The sequence below is a fragment of the Manacus candei genome, unplaced genomic scaffold (genome assembly GCF_025592945.1).
Source record: "Manacus candei isolate 608988 ecotype Guabito, Panama unplaced genomic scaffold, ASM2559294v1 h1tg000043l, whole genome shotgun sequence".
Classification (NCBI taxonomy): Eukaryota; Metazoa; Chordata; class Aves; order Passeriformes; family Pipridae; genus Manacus; species Manacus candei.
Genome location: NW_026138091.1, coordinates 5,206,874 through 5,215,135, shown reverse-complemented (window position 1 = coordinate 5,215,135; position 8,262 = coordinate 5,206,874). Strand labels below are relative to the sequence as shown.

The 8,262-nt window shown below is 42.7% G+C and overlaps 1 protein-coding gene across 1 annotated transcript in view; it reads left to right on the top strand.

Annotated features, from left to right (window-relative positions):
* Window positions 1-946: 946 nt before the first annotated feature.
* FRS2 (fibroblast growth factor receptor substrate 2) overlaps window positions 947-8,262 on the top strand; it is a 53,012-nt gene continuing 45,696 nt past the window's right edge. Inside the window, exon 1 of the mRNA XM_051795973.1 lies at window positions 947-1,102. The gene's annotated coding sequence lies outside the window, so the exon portion shown is untranslated. The remainder of the gene's footprint in view (window positions 1,103-8,262) is intronic.

The following is an 8,262-nucleotide window of genomic DNA, read 5'->3' as shown; positions in this document are numbered from 1 at the left end:
GTGGAGTACTGTTATCTGTTTGCTTCTGACACTTCCGCTACAAAGCAGTAACTGTCCAGGGAAGGGAAGAAAGTGAGCAACTCTGAGGGTAAGATTCTCCATTCTCCCTGTCATGAGATAACTGAAACACAGTCAAAACAGGAGTTGCACAACCCCTGAGAAAGTCAGATACACAGACAGACCTGTTCTGTGAAGCAATTCAGTGCAAGGCATTGTTTGACAAAAAGGTCAGAAGTTAGATCAAGGCCAGAGAAGCTGAATAATAAGAGGAGAACATACGTAACATAATACGAGACAAAGCTGAGAGTTTTGTGCAGGCTGCCGGCTGCTCTAACTGTGAGCAATGTGTTTGTGTGTCAGACAAAAACTACATATTCAAGATTAATTGTAGATCAAAACGTTTTGGGCTGTAAACAGGGAACAGACACGGTGATGTGCAGGTAAGTGAACAAACGTGTGCGGAGGGTTTTGCACTGGCTAACGGCAGTGTCGAGCATTTCCACAAACCTGCACAACACGCAGGTGTGGCATCTCCTCCCATTCTTCTTGTTTCCCACATTAATTCTGCTGTATCTTTGTTTCTAATGTGCACCGTGCCCACCTCTGCTTTCCGTCGCACGTAGTGCAACCTCACGAACACAGCGCAGCTCCGACGGCTGTAGGTGAGGAGCTACCGTGGCAGTGCGTGCAATAACAGAGGCGACACCGAGCACAACAAAACTTACATGGAACCAAGCCAATCCGAGCCAACGCTTCCCAGAGCTGTGCGCGGAATTGCAGCTTTAATTTTTTATTTTCTTTTAACCTGAGGAAGCAGCAAGACTCGCTCTGCAGCCGCTTCCCTCCCCGCGGCCCCGGCGCCGCTCCCGGCGCGGCCCCGACGCCAGTGCCGCCGCCCCGCCCGCCCCGCGGCTCCGCGGGGCTGCCCCGGAAGGCGATCGCGCCGCGCTCCGGAAGCGGAGCCGGGCAGGGTCCGGCCCAGAGCGCGGCCCTGTCGCTGCCGCGCTCGGAGGCGCAGCCGTGCCCCAGCCCGACGCGGGGCCGCCGTCTCGCCCGTCACAGGCGGCCCGGCCCGGCGGCCAGCGCGGGGCTCATGGCCAAGGTGGGTGCTGGTCCTTGCCCCCTCTCCCGGCTCCTTCCCGCGGGGTGCCCGGCCGGCTCCGCTGCCGCCCCCTCCCAGCGGAGCCTCCCGGGCCCAGGAGCAGCCCCTTGCCTCGCCTCCTCCCGTGGGAGCCAGGGCTGGGATGTGCCCGGCGGTAGGACCTGCTCCTCCTGCCCCGTGGGTCCGGGTGCGGGAGGTGCGTGGGGGCGGTGCCCCCACGGGCACGGGGGGCTGCGGCCGGGGGTTGTTTGTGGGCGGGGAAGGCCGGGGGGCGGAGGGGGGATCGTCGCCTTGTTCTGCGGCTGGTGCTGGGGCGGGAGCGGCGGTGGACGAGCGGAGTGTGAGTTTAAAAACAAAAGAGGAGGCGATAAAGTTGTCCCGGCGGTGGCTGTGCCCGAGGCAGGTCTGGCGCGGGGAGCGGTCCCGGCTGCCTGACCTGCCGCCTCCTCGGCGTGTCTGACCGTCGTGTCTCATCCCGTGTGACCTGTCAAGCGCTCGCACCTTCCCCCAGGTCAGCTGCGTCTGTCACATGCCTCCCGAGACAACCGCGTTTGCTGTTCAAATCGCCGAGCAAGCCCAGGGGCTTTAGAGGTGCAAGCCTTGAGACTAATTGAGAGCTCTGGCGGGTCAGTGGGTTGGGACCAGCAGACAGTCTGCCAGGGGAAGGGGATCCTGCAGGCTCTTCAAAGTGGTGCTGTGTGTATGAATGAAAGTTATACCTAGCTCACTGCCTCGTCATTTTAAACTTCCCTTCCTGACATATCCCTAGACGTGAATGCACCAAGGATAGATCTGAAGAGGCGCAGAGGTGTCTCAGTACTTGTTTGACTCGATTCTCCATCTAAACTTAATTTTTTCTTAAACGAAAGCATGTGTTCTTATCTTCCTGGTCACTGCATCTTGTTCAAAGTTAATGCATAAGATGTTATAATCATCATTAGAAATCACTAGGAGTGTTGTTGGACTGTGAGTTGAAATTAATGCTATTATTACAATGAATTACGCTGTAGAAATCAGGGTTGATTTTAAAATCTTGCCAACTGTGTTTTGATATTAATAATATTTTTAACAAGTGTTTAATTTGTGACTTTTTTGAATAGTCCTTTATTTTTTTTTTAACTTAAAGCCCTAGTGACAAAGCAAGATTTAGTGTAATGAGCAAAAAAGTTCTCTGAATAAGTATTTTTTATCTTTCCTTTAATTGGTGGTAATATTAGCAGTAACTGTGTATCATGAATCTGTCATTAAATCTGTTCTGCTAGTTCTGCAATGTATTTATATTTAGGGTAATGAAAAACTACTTTTTTAACATTTATTGCTCTGTTAAAAATGGCTTGGTGTTAAGATATACGGGTTCAGATCCAATAAGCATTCTGTTATCTTGTTAAAGTCAGCAGAACTGCCAGGGAAATTCATTGTCTGTTTTCCTTGGTTAGCAAGTGCATTTGAACAGCGCACCCATCTATGCCTGCTTGAAAAGAAACTTGTAGCAGTATAAATCACCAGGTCAGGCCCAAAAACTGCTAACTCCATTCCAAAGGGAAAGAAATTAAGAATTTTATTCCTTGACTGAGATTCCCTATTTACTTCTGTGTCAAGAATGCTTTGGAAATGTGTGTTGAAACAATACACCAGCAGTTGTATGAATATCTGGTTAAAGGGGTTTCCATTTTCCAGTTCAGTGTGTTGTCTCAAATGTTGGTGGTGAATTGTAGTCAAGATAAATTGTTCTCACTTCTGTGTAATTTTTACAGGCAGAGTGCTTTGGAACACTTTTTCATCCTACAAGAAATTTCTGTTGAAGAGAAGACCAGTTGTCTTAAATTACTGCAATGGGCAAGTGGTAGTTTGTGGAAGAATCTAGCTTTGTGAGAAAAAAAATAGTTTCATAAGCTGGAAAAATATAGGACATGGTACTTGGGAAGACTGGTTTGCAGATACATGCATCTGATTCTGCACTTCAGTTCTTGAGCTGTAATGTTGATATGCCTTATCTTTTGAATTGATATAATTGTTTCTTTTCTTTGTCAACTGGATGAACATAAACAGATACATTTATTCCTATGGAAGCAGTTCTCTGCTAAATCTAATGATCCAGTAATAAATTCTATTATTAGGAAGTTAGCAAGACTACTGCTAACAGTCTGTACTCCTACTTATGATAATTCACTGTTAAAAAGTTATCTTGAAAGTAGCTACATCCGTATTTGTTAGGTGTCTGATTCTGAATGCATTGAAATTAATTTTGTTCACTTCCGTGACCACCGGGACTTGCAGTTTAAGCAAAACAATTTCTTGAATAATGGATGGAATTCACTCCGGAGTAGGCCGGTTTGTAAGATCACTTTAATCACCAAAAGTATTGTTTAAATTCCTTGTAAATACTAAAATATTAAGCTTATATTTAGCATGGCTGCAGTGGTTTTATTTCGTATGTGTTGTTCCTGTGCAAATACCTGAGGTGATTTAATCAGTGATGTTTAAAAGAATATCTGGTCAAACTGTCATTAAGTTAGAATAAGTAATGTTCTCTCTTTGTTTTATTAAACATGAAGGGTGAAATTAGTTAATGTAGTGAACTGACCTCTCTTCCTACAGCTTGTGTCCAAGTGGACTGTGGCCACCTAGGTTTCTGAAAAAATTGAAATAATCTTAGGAACGAATTGATTAAAATAATCACATTCAGATGTGCAGGCACGTTTAGATTTAAAATGTGGCGGTGTATGAGTGCCTTTCCACAGCATCACAAACTGATCAAAATTGTACCTCCTGCATTCCCAGGCTCTTTCCTTCTTTTCCTTCCTTGTGCCAGTAAGGATTGCACTGGGAGCTGGTTCAGGAAGCTGAACTGCCGGAAAATGAGCAACTTTTTTTTTTTCATGGTAGAATTAGTATTTAGTTGACTCAGCACCCTGAACCGACTCAACCTGCAGTTGCATACCTGTCAGTGGCTATGTGAGTGAAGAGGTGGGATCCCAGAGAGGAAGGGAACAGTGGCACTTCATAGGCCTGCATCTGTCAGGACGATGGTGCAGGACTCCAGCCTGTGACCTGCTCCTGCTTTGCATCAGTGTACAGCTGGTGTAGATCAGCTCCACCATTGAAAAACATGGTCCTGTTTGCTTCCACCCCACTCTGCTGCTTCCTCCTTTGTGCAGGCAAATACTTGTATGGTTCTGTGGTGAGCCGGGCTGAGGATTGAACTAACCTAGGGGAGGGGCAGGGGCAGGGAGGGGAGGGTTTGGTTTGAGCTGGATCAGTTTGCTGCACAAACATTTGTGCTGGCTCAAAGATGGGGGTGGAAGCAAGCAGTAAGGGGAGCAGGGTGTGTCTGTTTCTTTTGGTGACAGTGACACATTATGCCAGTTTAAAGTATATTTGATACTGGCCTAATTCTGTAAGGTTAAGCTGGTACTGCATTGAGAGTTTGAAGACATTGTTTGGTTATGGTTCATGGGCATATTTTACATCTAAGACCCCTTAAACCACAGTCTAATTTCAGTATGTACTTTGAAGGGATTTTGAGGGAAGAGTCTGGCCTTTTGTATAGTAACTAATTTTTAAAAATATTTCAATTTGGTACCTATTGTTTCATTTAGAGGTACTTAATGGGAAAATATGCTCCTGTTTATAACTGCTGTTCATCCATCAAATTACTGCAACAAATTTGTTCAGCATGTATATTGAGTTCTTAAATTTAAAAGACTTAAATAAGAAAAGATAGTGATCAGAGTGTCCTCTAAGAAAACTGCAAGATATTTTGCAGCAGTGAGTAGATAAACAAACTGAACAAATCTGCAAAAATTGTGAGGCTTCCCTAAGACATACATTATAACTTCAGGCAGTTTCTGGGGAGGCAGTCTGTGAATTCTTAAGTAACTGTAATGGTTAGTGGTTTTCAAAATCTGTCTTAAGGCTTTCAGCCTATCACTGAAGTTGTACTTAGTGTTTCAAGATATGGATAGGCATTGATTTTTATCTTCCCCCCCCAAATATCTGTGAAAATTGTAGATACTGTGTCCATCAGCCATTTGTCTGTGCTTCTCTGCTGTAGATTACCATGCTAAATGACCCTTTCAGGAGAAGCTGTATGCAGTGTTATGTGCTTTAGGCATAATCAGCAGTTAAATGGACAGTATTAGCTCAACCTGCCTTCAGTGGTCAGTTACTTTAATTAATTTTTCCCAAAGGCAGTTAATGTGCTCTGATTTGATTCACTCTCTTTGCTGGATGGTGGTGAGTAACTCTGGGCAGTAGCTCCTGCTGGAAGTGATGACCTATCTGCAGCCTTTAAGTGACGTTTTCTGTAACAAGTGTAATGGGTTTTATTTTTGTCTGCCACTGAATAAGATAGTTTTTTAACAGAGGTATTTGAGGAGCTGTTGGCTGAAAACTGCTGCCCAGAGATGTGTAATTTAACACAATGCATGCAGATAATATCTTGGTTGTATACAAGCTGTAGAACAGCAGTCCTAATAGACTTTCAGTTTTACACTCTTAAGCATCATCTTTCCTTGTTGGCCCTTCTGTTTAATCAGTGTTAGATGTGAAGATTCTTTTTGAATTTGAACTGGTAATAAACAGGTGTGTGGTGCTTTCTCTTATAAATATGTATGCATATAAATTTGTGTGTCTGTATCATGTATTCTCCAAGTATGGTGTATTTTTCAAAGCTTCCTCTTCACTGCATCTGGCAGGGTGGCAACAATCATGACAACCAATTTAGTTCACTCTTTATTGAGATCCATCATTCTGCAACCATGTGATTCTCCAGAATTTCAGTTTTCCCCTCAAGCTTCAAATGACAACAGGAATTATTATCCCTTGGCTTAAAAAAAAAGAGCGAATAACTTATTTCTGATGTTTATACAATAAAAAATCATGATTATTGCATGTTTGGGACTGACTATATACATTCTTTTCTAATTAGTGGAAATGGCATTGTGACTACTGACTGTTTCCTTCTCATGTCTTAGAGTACTTAGATTTCATGTCCTATTTGTTCTTTCTCTAAAATGCTTTCACATCGATATGTGGGGTAGTGAGATGAGAAGCTCCTTGTCACATGAGTGACATATAATCTATCACTGACTTCTCAGATTCTCCAGGGTAATCCCTAAATTTTTTGCCTGAATCTCAGTCAATGAAATAATACTAGTATCTGTGTTAGGCAGTATGTTCCTCTGAATTATTGCAAGTGTAAGATTGTTTTGTTGCCTGTCATTGCTATAACACCTACCTGTGCTGGACGGCCACCTTTATTTACTTCAGCTTCCAGAGTCAGCCACAGTTACTAGACCTGCCACTTCTTCTCACTGAACTGTGGTGTTTTTGTTGTTGTTGTTGTTGTTGTTGTTTATTTATTTATTTTTATTTTGTTTTGGTTTTATATAAAAATTCAGGTTCAGTTTTGGATGGTAGAAACACCTCTGTGTTGGTACGTTTTTGAACTAGGATTTAAAAAAATAAACCCAAATGTAGGTTTTAGAATTATCCTTTTCCTTTATTTATGATAAATGTGTATCTTATAGCAAAGGCACTCAAGTATATCTTGCTATTCAGCTTTTTCTTGTGCTATGTCTGTTACTTGGCTGTTGAGGAAAACGTGTATGAAGTATCTATGCTTGTAGCAAAAGCTGTGAACTACAGGGCAGTTGGTGTATCTGAGATAGTGATAGTTTTCCTGTACTGTATACCCAACTCAGGAGAGATTCAGGCACCTCTGTTTTTAGTCTGCAGAACTGACTTCTTTTCCTTCGTAGTGATTTTGGTCCTGGCAGGGTTGAGATGCTACTGCTGTCATTCCCACAGTGGTGACAGTTACTGTAACCCCCTGATCTGTTAGTGTGCTACTGACTCAAAGGTGAAAAGTTGCTTTAATGTACTGCCTTTTCAAGGGTAAAATAAGCTCTCTATCCTATATGCCAGTACCTGGATTCCTGTGTTTCTAGTGTAAGATACAGGTCTTGGATCTCTCGCGGGAGCTGCAGTTAACACTAATGTGGTGATATTTTCACTGTTTTCCTATCGCTGCTGCCAAAGAAGTTAAACTGCATAATAGTTCTTATCTGTGCCAGTTGCTCACCTTGACACAAATGAAACATCTATCTTTCAAGAAGATTTCTTAAACACTTTGCACAGGGATATTGTCTTCTTGTGCCCTATTATGACACTTGGCACGATATGCAGGTGGGGGCATTCCATTCTTACCATAATTTAGTTGGTAAATGTGATTGTAGTGGTTGTTCAGAATCATAAAATATCATGAGTTGGAAGGAGCCCATTCTGTGAACATTGGAAGGATACTCATCAGCACAATTCTAGATGTATTTCTGAGATTTAACGTCTTTGTTTCATTACTTGCAAGATGTTTGACAGGGTATAGAGTTGACTGGTTTTGCCATGTCTTAGGATGCTGTGACATCTTTTCCCAAATGGAGATGTTGAAGCAGTTGCTTTAAAGGGGAAACTCCCACTATTTTTTTTGCAGAAATGCAAACTTTAGTTCATATATGAACTTGAAGTGAAAAATGAATGATCTAGTGCTGGTGTTTGATCTTGGTAGCAGCGTATCTTACGTTGCGCTTCTCTGAACTGACAGCAGTAGCTTTTTGCTTAGCAGCACAGCAGAGCAAAACAAAGTTTACTGTGCAGCAGTTATCCTTCAGACATGGCTAAATTTTTCAGTCTATTTATGAGTATCAACAAACACTTTGTACATACTTTTGCAATGCGTTGAATGCTTCTATTTTCCTTTAATTTAGCTTAAAACTAGTAATGGAATTCCTGAGGTTTTGAGAGGAATAGCTCTTGGCAAGCCTAGGGTTTTGAAACCAAAGGCAAATTAAGATACCAAGCAAACACAGGGAGGGCTACTTCTTCATGGAAGTATGTTAAGATTCTTCTGACGTATAAGCATTTGTTGTAGTTTGGGTTTTTTGTTTGTTTTTCTCTTTTAATCTCTTTGAAATACTCCTTTAAAGCACAGTTGTTGTTTTTCTTTTAAGAAAATCGCACTGTAACACAAGGGGACTTTTCTTTCCCCCTTGATGTCACTTAACAGGTTTAGCCTTTTCAGGCAACCATTACAAATAGAGGGGTGTAATGCTGCTTTCTTTCTAGTTGTCTATATTTTTTGGTAACTCAAACACTGATTGAAG